Here is a 15,323-nt window from a genome sequence, read left to right on the forward strand (position 1 = left end):
TCTCTAACTTTCCTTCTTCATTTTACACTAGCCTAACACTGTAGCACGGTGACATTTCTTAGAGGATCCGGTTCCGGCGGCGAGCGGCCGATCAGTATGGGTGGCTTCGGTGCCGGCAGCAGGGCGGAGAAGAGTGGACGTAGCGTAGCGGCGGCCTCTTGGCTGTGTGCGGTGGGGTGAGGCCCTCGTCTCCGTGCGGCTCGGCGGCTGGCCTGGTGCCCTCGTCGGCCGGCGGCATCTAGCGTCTGCGGCAGACCAAGACGGTATGCTCGGCCAGTCCAGCCATGAGCAGTGACTCCACATGGCCACAAGTCCACGGCTGGCCTCCTCACCGTCTTGCATCATCAACATACATGTCACACTGGTATGAAAAATTCAGTTTTGCTCAATCTGGTAACAGATCTCCACCAGATTCTCTCTTTTTAATTTTTTATAGAGCAGATCTAGATCTACGGTTAACTAATCAATACTATAGTGTGGAAGGATACAAATTAACGGGTGGTGAATAAATATCTCAAGTAGGCATGTTCACAGCATTCACTTTATTTAGTTTCAGCTAACCAGGCAGCGAGCTAATGTCTTATTCTTGAGTTTGCCGCTTGGAAATTTTTTATTCACAGCTTCTACATTTATAACATGCTAATGACGAGTTAGCTCCAATAGTCGCCACACAGACTATTGGATAAACCAGAAATTGTATGAAACAAGTTTAAAAGTAAATAAATTCAAGTGCACTTCTTTTCAGAAAATCAGTGGTAGCTGGTAATAGCTGAATTTGAGAACATGGGTACAAGTCTGCAAGGTAGTGTTGCACTTCTTTTCAGAAAATCAGTGGTAGCTGGTAATAGCTGAATTTGAGAACATGGGTACAAGTCTGCAAGGTAGTGTTATAATTAACCTCCTTTTCCCCCTTTGGTCATGTCACTAGCCACTACTTAGAGAGCAAGGTATCTATCTATGTAAAAAAATTGGCTGCAAATCTGTATAAGAAAATTCAGCAGGTTTACTTAAATCTGTTAGCAATACTAAGAGATGGTAGACATTTCAGGTGTTTTGAGGCTGGCCATTGATTTGGCTTTGCTGAAGTCTGCTTGTCAGGGTGGTTAAGAACTTTGAGGTGAGGTGGTGAGTGCCCTTTGGTTATTAATATAATAGTAATGTGTAAGGTATACAATCGTCAAATCCTTTCTATGGATTGCAGTAGGTTCCAACCTTTCAAAGGAAGAGAATCTTCTTGTAAAGATCACTAGTAGTTGCTTCATTTACAATTTAGCAGTGATGAAGGCAGGATTTATGTGGTTCCTTTGCCCTATCACGTAACTGATGCTGACTTGGTCACATAACAGATAACTGCCTACTAGAGATTAAAAAATTCTTCGGTTTCAATGTTGTGATTCATGTCTGTTCAGAAGAAATTATGAATTGAAGTGCCCCAGCCCTGACTACAGCTGCAAGTGTACTCGCACACGCTGTTATCATGCATGTCCGACTGTCCGTATAGACTATCCATCAACAAATGTTTATGTTCCGTACAAACTAAGACAACACTATTTGGTTCATCTGATTCCTCTTGACAATAACCAAAATCTCTACATCTGTGTAACGGAAGACTTATACTGTTGTCTTATACTATACCCCTTGTCAAGATAATAGAGTTTTTGGTTATTGTTCTATGCTTACTCCTTTTTATGTGCAGGCTCTTATCAGCAAGTTCCTCGGCAAGTTCACATCAACAGTTAGGCTAAGCTGTGGGAGCTATGGTTGGTATCAATTGGTCTTGCTAGTTTTAATTAGGTAAATTTCTTCTATTAACAGAAAAGAATATCTCTTTGTATCATTGCAACATTTCACTTTTTCTGGAATGAAGAGGATAATTTGTCAGAACAAATTTTGTAAGAGTTTCAAGATATTTTTCTTGAGTTATGTCATATGTTTTCTTTTCATTGTGCAGTTGGCCATTGACATGGTTGGGGAAGCTTCCAGATGAGGTCCTTCTCAGATCTCTACTAGTGTTGTTGCCTTGTAGGCAGGGGGTGAAACAGGGTGTGTTTACCATTTCAGAATCACTACTTGCTTCATATCTTCCCCTCCGTTGACCATATGCTGATATGAAGAAAGGCAGTGCTAACAAAAGCGATATGATCATATGAAGTTGGCTTTTTTTTTTGCGAATATTGGCTTTGACACCATTATGTTGTTTCCGTAAAATTCTTTTATCAGTGTATACTAGTATACCATGTGTCTTTTTTTTGCAAGGGAGGTATACCATGTGTTTACCAGAATTATCTTTGACTTGAATTGTATATACAATTAGCTTCACATGTAATTAATAGTTACTCCTATATACAACGATTGTGTACTCAGGCCAACTCTAGTCAATCTCCTAAAAATGGAGGAGCAAAACGGTAGAGTAAACTTAGTGAAGTATTTTTATTCCACTAAGTTTTGGTCGGACCTAGCCAAACTCCTAAATTAAGTGGAGTAAAAGCAAATTTTCATAAGTTCAACATAGATTCGATTTAAACAAACTTCTAAACAAAAATTCGACACATAATGTACATAAGAATCCGCCGAAACATAGTCTAGTCCACCCGTGAAATCCCACTGCCCATGGAGTCCGCCCATGTGCCGTCATCGCCGCACTCAGGGAAGATCCTTCGCCACTCTTCAATGTCAAAGTCGTCGGCAGCGCTGCCGTCCTTGTCGTCCGAGAGGACAATGACCTCCTCGTCGGCCGTGCGTTTCGCCTCCACGAAGATCTTGCGCTCTCCCTCCACCACCTCGGGGTACCGGCGGCGATGGAGGGGGCGACGGGGAACGGTGGGGGAGTCGCTGGCTGCGGGGATTCGAGAGGAGGAGACGCAGAGGAGGAAGGAAATTTTTTTACTCGGTCGCTCAGCGATGGAGTAAATATAGGCGCTGGATACACCATGGAGGAAAAGTTATCCTCCTCTATGGATTTTAGGAGTTCGCTAGGTCAGATTAGATGAGTAAAACCTGAGTTTTGCTAGAGTTGTCCTTAGCTCACGTAGTACTAAATTTCTCTTAGTTCTTGCATGACTTTATATTTTAGGGTTTTTATATGCACGGCAGGCTATTTGCGGTGCATTTGGCTGTGCCATGATTTTCCAGGCCTAAGCCTTGTGCTTTTCTTGCATATGCAGTCAAGATGACAATTATTACAGGAACATCAGAACATGCCATTACTTGGTGATGATTTCTCGGCATAAGGTATTTTAGGTTCAATTGGTGGTCCAAAGAGAATTCTTGCAATAAGGTTTACGTCAGAGTTCCTACTTTACATGGCTTTCGAAATTCTGCACATCAGTGTTTTTTAAATAGATTAGTGCTGGCGCACCTGGGCTGACTAGTTACGTGAGCTATTTTTCCTTACGAGAGAGTTTGGGAATCTTACGATGCTGGTTGGAATCCTATAGGTTCCCAGAAATCTTACGTCGATGGAAATCTTATGGCGGTGGTTGGAGTTCTTGGGTTCCTATAGATATCTTCGGACGGTAGTATTCTTTTCTTACGGGAGAGTTTGAAAATCTTACGGCGTCGGTTACGAAGCTGACAACAGAATTGGTTCGCGAGGAGGGTGTGGTCGATGCACCAGATGGATGGGGTGAGAAATAACAATTTCTCACCCAGGTTGACGAATAGCGCGATCCTAGGGTCACGCTATTCGTCACCCTGGGTGAAGAATAGTTATTTTTCATCCCCTCTCTATTTTGATATCAATGCACCGTATTTTTACGTTTCGTAAATTATGTCTTATTTCATACATAAGAAGAGAACGTAATAAAATATGTACTCGCCGTAAAAAATATTTTATATTATGTAAAATTACGAATGTAAAAACATAGTGTAAAACATACATAAAAATACGATATTTCTAGTCTTATATCTATTTTTTTTGTTTTTCTTATACCAAATTTTACGTAGTAAATCAATATGAATGTAACTATTTGTATTCCAAATGTAATTTATTTATGAAGCGATCGTAAGAATACCTATATATATATATATATATATATATAGTGTTACTATTCATCACCCAGGGTGCAGAATAAGTTATTTTTCACCCGAGGTAATCTTACGATCATTTCATAATTAAATTACGTTTCGAATTCAAATATTTTACATTCATATTGATTCACTATGTAAAATTTGACATAAGAAAATAAAAATATAGGTCATAAGGCAAGAAAATTTGCAGTTTATGTGTATTTTAGACTATGTTTTTAGGTTTGTAATTTTATATAACATAATTTTTTTCGGTGATTATATATTTTCTTACGGTTCCTTTTTGCGTCGGAAATAAGATAAAACTTACGGAACGTAAAATTACGGTGCATTGATGATAAAATAAAGGGGGTGAAGAATAACTATTATATATACAGCTGGTCTATTCTGATAATATTATCAGAATAACTATTCTGATAACACTTCCGCACTGCACGTTCAACACAGGTGCACTGCACTTTCTATAGCTAGAGCACCGCATTACAGAGACCAGTGAACTTCGTGTCGTAAAAAACTGTACGCAACGTTTTTTCGGTAATGTTTTTGCTCTAGTTTTTTAACCGTTTATCGAAACGAGGCGTAAGATATACCGTTGGAAAGCTATGGATTAGGCACAACTTCGTCATGTTGAACACTTTTCGAGATTCCTCACGGTTTAAGAGCAGTTTTGAAAATGGTGCGGCCAATGACTAGTGGCAGCGAGCGTTTTTTCGCGTTGTTTTCTAAACCGCTCGTCGGAATGAAGCAAACGATACACCGTTGGATAGATATCGTCGAGGCGCATCTTTTACATATCTATTATTTTCTCTAATTCGTTACGGTTTAAAAGCAATTTCAAATCTACTAAATCACGGAATTATGTTTTTTTAATTTTTTTCAAAATTTTTGGTACTGTTTTCTCTCCAGTTTTCTAACCGTTTGTCGAAACGAGGCATATGATACGCCGTTGGAAAGCTACGTACGAGGCGCAATTTTCATATGTTGAAATGTTTTTGAGATTCCTTACGGTTTTAAGTTAATTTTGAAAATCGTGTTGCGGACGACAAGTGGTAGCAGCCGTTTTTCGTGAAATTTTTACAAACCATTTGTCGAAATGATTCAAATGATATGCCGTTGGAAAGATATCGACGAGACGCAACTTTTTCATGTAGAACACTCTCTCTAATTCCTTAGGTTTAAGAGCAGTTTTAAATTTACCGAAAAGCGGACACTCTGTTTTTCGCGAGACCAAAATCATCGTGTGTACTTCATCGGACAGAAGAACGCACTGCTTCAAACGAAAAACCGCACTGCAGCAGGCAGCCAAGTGAACTTCATGATTTCTTTTTGTCGGACATAAATTGCTCGCAAAAGTTTTTGTTGTCTTTTTTTCAACTTTTTTTTGAACAAGAGTGGACCGCAACACTTCCGAAAATGAACCGCAACACTATCAAAAATGAACCTCATGAGTTTTTGTTGTATTTTTTTTCATACTTATTAAATTTTTATGCGCGTTGGCCAAGCGAGTGGACCTTTCATCGGATAGAAGAACGCACTGCTTCAAACGGAAAACCGCACTGCAGCAGGCAGTCAAGTGAACTTCATGATTTCCTTTGTCGATGCAAATTTTGCAAGAACCACAATCTTTTTTTTGTCGTCTCTGTAACATGTTTTTTGCACTTCAAATCGGGAGTAAGTGAGCCGCGACACTACCTAAAGTGAACCGCATGAGTGAACTTCTAAAAAAAGGATTTTCTTTTTCTTTGTTTGAATTGTGTGGATGAGCCAAGAGTACTGCATTAGTTTTTTCTTTCCATGACTCTTTTTTACTAATGCATTTAGACCGCATTCTTGAGGATAGTGTACTACATTGTTTTGTTTTTTATTTTATAACATTTGTTTCTGTTTTGAGGCTAGTGTACTGCATTGTTTTGTTTTTATTTTATAACATTTGTTTTTGTTTTAATGAGTTTTGCACTGCGTGACGCGGTCAAGAGAACTACAACATTTTTTATATTGTTTGGCAGCTCTTTTTTTTGTAGTTTTGGCTCAAGGACGAGGTGAAGTGCTCTTACAAAAGAAGGGCTACATCGTTGTTTTTCTTTCCTTTTCTTTTTACACAGCGAACCACAAGCCTTCATACAAATGAACCACATTATATTTTTTTTCTATAATATACAAACTAAGTCTTGCATTTTTGTATGAACACCCGAAAAAAGGATATAGCGTGCTGCCTGGAGAGGAGCAGTGAACTGCAAAAGGCAAACTATCGGTCTGAATTTCTTATACTACCAGCAGCAAATTTTTTTAGTTTTTACAGAACATCACCGAACTGCATGCAAGAATACACCCATTTGACAAACTGCACTTCGGCATACAATAAATTTGAAAGCAAAAAAGAGAACCAAACTGCATACTGAAGAACAAAGGAGCAGATGAGCTCCGGTGACCTTCACGGATGCAGTGGACTGCATGGGCGCATATGAGCTTGGATCCACCACCGACGAGGGAGCAGACCGCAGGGTGCGGGGTGGTGGTTTGCTGCGTGAACGTACGACGTGGGATGCAGTCCACTCCCATCCACGTTGCTGCTCGTCGTTGTCGTGGTGCATGGGAGGGTCGCGGAACTGCATGCCGTCGTACGCCATACTACACGCCGTCGCTGGCTGAACTGCACGCGAGCCTCCGGGGGATGGACGTGTACTGAACCTCGCCGGAGGGAGTTTGCGGGGAGAGGAGGAAGAAGCAAAGGAGAGAGGGGAGGGCGGCTCGCCTCCGGTGCTGTTGAGGTCGTCCCGCGCGGCTGTGGCTGCACAGATGTGGTCACCGGACTGCACGGAAGGCCGGCGGGGGGACATGACGAGCCTGCTGCTTGGGGGGAGCAGGAGACGCAGGGCAGGGGCAGCGCCAGGGCCGGAGCAGGGGCAGCTCGTCATGGGGGGGGGGGGGGGGGGGGGGGGAGCAGGTGGGGGGGGGAGCAGGTGGGGCGGCGGCGTGGGGGCCGTCGCGGCTTGGCTCCGGCAGCGGGGCGTCGCGGGGGCCCGATGTGGCCTGGATCCGGCGCCTAGCAGACCGGATCCCATCTAGCAGCAGGTCGGGGCAGGGTTGCTTGGAGGTGGCACCGCCACCTGCGCACGGTGCCGTGGGTGGCGGAGGGTAGGCGCACCGTTCGGGGACGTCGTGGCGCCGACCATCTAGCGCCGTGGCACTGGTGCGGCCAGTGGCTGGGGAGTTGGCTGGAGGGGAGGTGGGGAGGGGGCAGAGCCAGGGGAAGAAGGCTGGAGGGGGGCGGCGCCGGGGGGTGAGGCTGGAGGGTGGCGGCGCCGAGGGATGAGGCTGGAGGGGGCGGCGCGGGGGAGGAGAGGAAGGTGGTTGGTGGTGGGGAATTGTGGGAGGCGTCGGTGGTGGAGGAAGAGAGACAGAGAGGTGGTCGAGTGGTGGGCGTGGGGGCGTTGTTTTTCTTTTTTTTTCTAGTTTGTGTCGTTCGGGTCGGGTGGCTGCTGAGTAGGGGGTTATCAGGATAAGCTTTAGGTGTTATTAGAATAAGGTCTTAAGGGTGTTGTTAGAATAGACCTACCTTATATATATATATGTGACAAATTTATATTACCATCGCTTGTAGTTACCACCTAGCTAGCTGCCCTCCACGTGTCCTCTTCCCTCAAATGTAGCATAAAGCTAACCGGGTCCATGGATAAGGTTAACGGGTGCTAGTAATCCAATAGGCAACAGCTAATTCAGTTTTTTTTAATTAAATAATCCGGCAAGCTAGTGGCGCTGGTTTAACTACCTCCTCAATTCTTGACGACCATACATTGAAAAACTTGGTGACCATTCTTGTTAGGTGGAGGGCAGTTTCGTAGTCATAGTAGATACTTTTTTGGGGTCGGTCGGAGCAGATAACTACTAGTTTTAGTTTAAAAAGGCAATATGAGAACGTTATATCTTTTCTAGATTTTGTACACTCATGTGTACTTGTAGTATGAAGTATTAACATGTAATTATTGAAGTATGAAGTATGGAGTATGGAGTATTGACATATTTTACATGAAATATCTTAGCATATGAAGTATTACCCCTACAAAGGTAGTATTATGTAGGAGTATGTGGTATACTTCTTTTTTGTAGTGTCTAGGGAAGTGTACATACTTCTCTCAGTTGTAGTATGGAGTATATTTCTAAAATTTAGTATGGAGTATGTGTGTGCGTGTGTTTTTGAAATAGGAGTATATAATTTTTTACTTTTGAAAATTCATATTCACTTTTCTTTGAACCAAACTATTGAGTAGTATATTCATGCAAACAAGAGTATATGCAGAAAGTAGGGTGGAGAATATGAAGAAAGAACGTAGTATGGAATATATTTCTTATTAATAAAGTATATAGTATACATAGATTGCATTGATGGGTACAACAATACAAATAGGCCATAACTGATGACTCATGTACTCCTACAATGAATGACCGTATATACACCCCTGCCTAGTATCCTTTCAGTTTGCTTTTGGCCAAATCCAAATTGATCTAGACAGAAGTGTAGTCTAATCACAATGCATGGCCGCTCATGCAAGGACGACTTATATATACGCGGACGCCGATGCGGCGGCGTGGCCTCAGAGTGAAAGCGGCGCGGACGTCATCGCCTGCAGCGGCGCGTGTTGGTGCGATGTTCTCAATACACGGACATGGTTGCCGCCGCCGGCGCGGCCTCGCTGTGATCCCATCAAAAATTTAACGACGACCACCAACTCCAAAACGCCAAGGAAGTCCTCGACTAGTTCGATCTTCAACGACTAATGTTCAAACTGCAGATTGATGGATTAAAGATTAGTATATGTGCACGTATTAGAAGCAATATGCATGGATTTGCATGAAGAAAAGAAGAACAGATGAACATGCGTACCTTGTTTCCCTTTGGTGACCCCGTATCATACATGAAGCCATAGTATATCCCTGAATGAACGCGATGCCACCAGCGAGCGGCAAAACATACGGTGAGGTAGTTATATAGTAACAACACAAAATCCCCCAAAAATAGGAAACATCCGGTGGGTTTTAATCAGGCTGACTAAACCCATTTATATGGGAAACTACAACCCGCTAACAAGTGCACGTATCTAGATGAGATGGACGGCAATGAGGATAGAGGTAACACACACAGACGGTCTATTCTGCTAATATTAGCAGAATAACTATTCTGTACACCACTTCGGCACTGCACGCTCAACAGAAGCGCACTGCATCATTTTGACGACGAGCACTGCAATAGAGATTGTGAACTTCTCGTCGGAAAAAACTGCACGAGTTATTTTTTCGGTACTGTTTTCGCTCTAATTTTTTAACCGTTTATCGGAATGAGGCGTGTAATATACCATTGAAAAGCTATGGATTAGGCGCAATTTCGACATGTTGAACACTTTTCGAGATTCCACACGGTTTAAGAGCAATTTTGAAAATAGTGCGGCGGATGACGAGTGGCAGCGAGCGTTTTTTTCGTGTTTTTTTAAACCGCTTGTTGGAATGAAGCAAATGATACGCCGTTGGATAGATATCGTCGAGGAGCATCTTTTTCATATATAAATCTTTCTCTAATTCATTACGGTTTAAGAGCAGTTTCAAATTTACTAAATCGCGGAACTCTGTTTTTCAAATTTTTTGAAATTTTCGATACTGTTTTTGCTCCAGTTTTCTAACCGTTTGTCGAAACGAGACATATGATACGCTGTTGGAAAGATACGGACAAGGCGCAACTTTCATATGTTGAAATGGTTTTGAGATTCCTTACGGATTTTAGTTAATTTTGAAAATTATGCGGCTGACTTCGAGAGGCAGCGGCTGTTTTTTCGCGAAATTTTTACGAACGGCTGGTCAGAATAATTCAAATCATACGCTGTTGGAAAGATATCGACGAGACGCAACTTTTTCATGTAGAACACTCTCTGTAATTCTTTACGAATTAAGAGGAATTTCAAATTTACCGAAATGCGGACACTGTTTTTCGCGATACCCAAATCAACGAGTGAACTTCGCCCAACAGAAAACCGCACTACATCGGACGAAAACCGCACTGCATCAGACAGTCAAGCGAACTTCATGATATTCATCCGACAGAAAGCCGCATTGCATTGGACGAAAACCGAATTGCATGAGATAGTCAAACGAACTTCATGATCTTAGACGAGTTTTTGGGAGTTTTGGGAGTAAATGACCCACGACACTACGGAAAGTGAACCACATAGGTTTTTGTTGTCCCTTTTCCAACTTCTTTTATGAACGAGAGTGGACCGCATGGATGAGGGCAAGTACACCGCGACATGTAGCAAATTGAACTCCGTAATTATTTTGTGGCTTGTTAACTTTCCTTTTTTGTAATTTGATCTAGACTACATGGTCAATGTTAGTGAGCTGCATGAATGAGGCGAGTGGACTGCATTTAAAATTACATTTTTTTCCACCATAATAATTTTACCTCACACCAACATTCGCTGAATAATTTAAAGAACAAGTGAACCTCACAAAACAAAAACAAAGTACTGCAAGAACAAGCTAACCAAACTACATGCACACTTTATGTTTTGCGCCACTGTCTATGGCCGCTGATGATGCTCATGGAGATAATACATTCACCCATTTGTTTTACACAGCCACACACATACATACACACAAAATCAACACTAGCTAGATCAAAAAAATCAGTTGAATAGGCGGGTTGCGTACTGCAAGCACCCACGCGCCGCACTGCACACGCCCACGGACGGTGACGCACACTCCGTGGCCTGCGTGACCGCGGTGCTAAAACTACATATCATCATGTACCACACTGAATCACTTTTTTCTCTTTACACTTGCAACCAAAATCTGCAACAAATTAGAACATCTCTGTAAAATGAGCAGAAATAAAAGTACAAAAAATTCACTGCAATTTTACATAGCGAACTGCATGGCACAAGTTAAACAAAAATAGAACTACGGAGTTAACTGAACTCCTACTCATGGAGGTTCAGTGGCAATAACAGAAGAGGACGGCAATAAACAACTAAGCTAACTCCCTGTTCGTGGGAACATGTCGGCGAGGACAGAGCAATGGAGGACACACATATTGGGGTTGGTGGGTGCTCAACTGTTGCACATACATGGGAGCGAAGGAAGGGGGATCAGTGGCCATGGATCTCGGCCGGAGTAGGAGAGGATGACCCCACCCGCGGCAGCGCACCGACGAACTGAAGCCATGGGCTGGCCGAACCGCATGGCCGCACTAGCCGAACTGCTCGCTGGAATTACAGGGAAAACTTGCCTGAACCTCGCCGCCGATTGACCTCATTCGTACCTGCGGTGGTGTTTGGCAATGGAGCAGAAGAGGACGGGGGGAGGCGGCCATCAGGGCGGCTGGTGGGAAGGGGCACGCCGGCAGTGGGGATCCCGCCATGGCCACGTGATGCGCCAGGGTGCCTGGGGCGGTGCAACCGGATCCGCGCCGTATGATGTAGCACCGGCGAGACATGGGAGGAAGGCCGCTGGCCAGTTGCGGCGGGGTATGGGGAGGAGAGGGCCATGGGAGGCTCGCCAGATCTGGGGAGGAGAGGGCCACGGTGACCTCAGTAGGCCGCGGGGATGGCAAACAGAGGTCGGGGCAGCCCGATCCGGTAGAGAGGGAGGCCGGGGACGACCGTATCCGGCGCAAGGGAGGCCGGGGTGGCCCGATCTGGCGGCGAGGGAGGTTGGGGGTGGCCGATCCTGCGGCGAGGGATGCCGGGGAGGGCGGCGGTTGGCACGGAGATTCAAGGGCCTCCGGGGTGGGGCGGGGCCCTGGCGGCAGCAGCGGCGGCTTCAGGGCAAGGCGGAGGTGGCTCGGCGGATCGAGGCTGCGTTGGGTGGTCGGCACGGCGGCGCGCAGAGGAAGGCAGGGCGATGCGGGGCTCTGGCAATCGCAGGAGGAAGAAGGTGGGAGAGGAGGTGGGTTGTGTGTGAGCGTGGGGTGGGTCGTGTTGGGCACTAGTGGGGTAGGTGGTAGGTTTTGTCACCGTGCAGTTCGGTTCGGCGCACTCGTGTAGTTCTTTTTTGTTATCAGAATAAGCCAGGTGTTATCATAATAAGACTCTTAAGGGATGTTATCATAATAGACCCACCCTATATATATATATATAGGACAGGGCTATTCTGTTACTAGTAACAAAATAATATTATGTTACCCTTCGGCCCTATATAGGAGCGACGGCGACCGAACCCACCACCTCCCTCCCGATCCCCAACTCCTCCTCCAGCGCGCCGCCCCCTCCCACCCCGCCGGTGCTCCGCCCCCTCCCTCTCCGCCGGTGCGCCGCCCCCTCCCTCCCCCGCCGTGCGCCTTCCCCGCCGGTGCGCCGCACCCTCCCTCCCCCGCTGTGCGCCCCCTCCTCCCTCCCCCGCCGTGCACTGCCCCCTCCCCGCCGGCGCGCCACCTCCTCCCTCCCCGCCGCGCGACGCCCCCGCCCGACGCACCCCGATGCCGTCGGACCAGACCCATGCCGCGGCGACCCCAACTTACCCCGCCTTTCTTCTTCCTCCAGCGCGCAGCCCCGCCACCCCTTCCCCCCAGCGCGCAGCCCCGTAGTCCCTCCCTCCAGCGTGCCGCCCCACACCCCCTCCCTCGAGCGTGCCGCCCCGCCATGGTCCTCCCTCCAGCGTGCCGCTAGACCACGCTCTACGCAGCGCTTCCACGTGATCCTCTGTACGCAGTCGGCGTCTCACCTCACGCCGCCGCACAACATCTTCCTTGCGTTGCGACAGCCACCCCAGTTCAGGCGTAGTAAGTACCTCAGTACGAGTTTAAAACGGTGGTCCATTCGGAATAAAAGAAATGGCAGAAATTCAAATTGTAAAGTTCAAGCAAAAAAAGAAACCCCATGAAAATCCTGCTTAGTAAGTACCTCAGTACAAGTCGTAAAATGAGAGAAGTTCAGAACAATGTTGTCAAAAAAATGTTGAGTTAAAAAAAGGAAACAAAACAAACACATTTTCTTTTTGAATAAAATATCATTCAGTTCGATGATACAAAACATACAAGTACAGGGGCGACGATACAGTAAACCGTTGAAAACTTACGAGAAAAATATTACCAAAAAATAGAGCAAAGTCTAGTTAGTGAAAACACGCTTAGTACAAACCCATGCAAGCATCAGTACAAGCACCCTTTTTCGGAGCCATTCAAAATTACTCTACAAAAACTAGCTCAGTACAAACATACATATATATCAGTATGACTACTCTGTTTTTCACACGAGAAAACAGCAGGATCCGTCATGCCGTATTCAAAATTACTCTTAAACGGTTGCGAAGTAGAGAAAACGGTCAACATGACTAAGTTTCGTATTTTTGATAGCTATCCAACGGTATATTATTTGCCATATTTCGACAAACTTTTTAAAAAATCGCGTTCAAAACCAAATTTGACCGTATTCAAATTCGTTTTTAAACCGTAAGGAATTAGAAAAATATTTCTATACGAAAAAGTTGCGCATTTTACATAGCTTTCCAACACTGTATCATTTGCGTCAATCCGACAAACCGTTTTGCAAAAAATCGCAAAAATACGTTTCACCTAGAATTTCACCGTTTTTCAAATTACTTTTAAATCATATAGAATTAGAAAAAACAATACATATATGGAAGATGCAGATTTTGACCAGCTTTCCAACGCCATCTTATTTGCTCAATTCCGACAAACCGTTTGAAAATTGAGTCCAAAATACGATTCACGTTTTCAGTTTTAAAAAAATGGTTTTTTCAAAACTGCTCTTAAACCATAATGATTTTGCAAAAACATTCAATATACTTGAAATATGGTTGTCAAGAGCTTTCCAACGATATATTACACGCCACGTTCCGACAAAAAAATTACAAAAAGTTTTTGAACTAAAGAAAACGATGTGTTAAACACAACTGAAAGCGTCAGTTCAATCCGCTTCGAAAACATCAGTTCAACCACCTGAAACCGTCAGTTCAAAAAGGGTAACAGAATAATATTCTGTTACTAGTAACAGAATAGCCCAGATGTATATATATATATATATATATATTTATATATAGTGATACTATTCATCACCCAGGGTGCAGAATAAGTTATTCTTTACCCGAGGTAATCTTACGATCATTTTCGAATTAAATTACGTTTGAAATTCAAATAGTTACATTTCAATTGATTCACTACGTAAAATTTGGCATAAGAAAATTAAAATATAGGTCATAATACAAGAAAATCTGCAGTTTATGTGTATTTTACACTATGTTTTTACGTTTGTAATTTTACATAACATAAAATATTTTTTACGACGATTATATATTTTCTTACGGTCTGTTTTTACGTCGAATAAGACAAAACTTACGGAACATAAAATTACGGTGGATTGATGATAAAATAGAGGGGGTGAAGAATAACTATTCCTCACACAGGGTGACGAATAGCGTGACCCTATATATATATATCATGAAACACTATGGCTATCACAAAGTAAAGTGCATAAGTAAATGGTTCGGGTAAGAGATAACCGAAGCACTTAGAGACGACGATGTATCCCGAAGTTCACACCCTTGCGGATGCTAATCTTTGTTTGGAGCGGTGTGGGGGCACAATGCTCCCTAACAAGCCATCAGGGCCACCGTAATCTTCTCATGCCCTCACACAGTGCAAGATGCCGTGATTCCACTAAGGGACCCTTGAGGGCGGTCACCAAACCCGTACAAATGACAACCCTTGGGGCGATCACCGAACCAGTACACTTTGTCAACCCATGGGGGCGGTCACCAGAACCCATACAAATTGCTCAGGGTGATCTCCACAACCTAATTGGAGACCTCGATGCTTTCCCAGAGCTTTACACCACAATGATTGAGCTCTGAGGCACCACCTACCGTTTAGGGCACCCAAGAGAAACAAGATCTAGGGTACCAAGCACCCAAGAGTAACAAGCTCTAGGTTGCCCAAACACCCAATAGTAATAAGCTTCTCAACTTTCACTTCCACGTATCACCGTGGAGAACTCAAACCGATGCACCAAATGCAATAGCAAGGGCACATCGAGTGCCCAAGTTCCTCACACTCAAACCCACCAAAGCAACTAAAGCTATGGAATAATGCGAGAGGAGGGACAATAAGAGAACACAAAGAACTCCAAGATCTAGATCCAAGGGGTTCCACTCACATAGAGGAGAAAGTGATTGGTGGAAATGTAGATCTAGATCTCATGTCTCTTTTCCCTCAAGAACTAGCAAGAATCATTGGAGGGATTGAGAGATAGCAAGCTCGAAGAAGGTCAACAATGGGGGAAGAACACGAGCTGGAA

At 44.2% G+C, this 15,323-nt stretch overlaps 1 long non-coding RNA gene across 1 annotated transcript; it reads left to right on the top strand.

The window, feature by feature from the left end:
- The first annotated feature begins 42 nt into the window (after positions 1 to 42).
- On the top strand, positions 43 to 2,324 carry LOC125555993 (uncharacterized). The gene is made up of 4 exons (XR_007304969.2): positions 43 to 364; positions 1,049 to 1,117; positions 1,697 to 1,794; positions 1,952 to 2,324. It is a non-coding gene; the product is annotated as an uncharacterized LOC125555993 (long non-coding RNA).
- The last annotated feature ends 12,999 nt before the right edge of the window (positions 2,325 to 15,323 follow it).

Source organism: Triticum urartu, chromosome 5A (genome assembly GCF_056163025.1).
Source record: "Triticum urartu cultivar PI428250 chromosome 5A, HENAU_Tu73, whole genome shotgun sequence".
Lineage (NCBI taxonomy): Eukaryota > Viridiplantae > Streptophyta > Magnoliopsida > Poales > Poaceae > Triticum > Triticum urartu.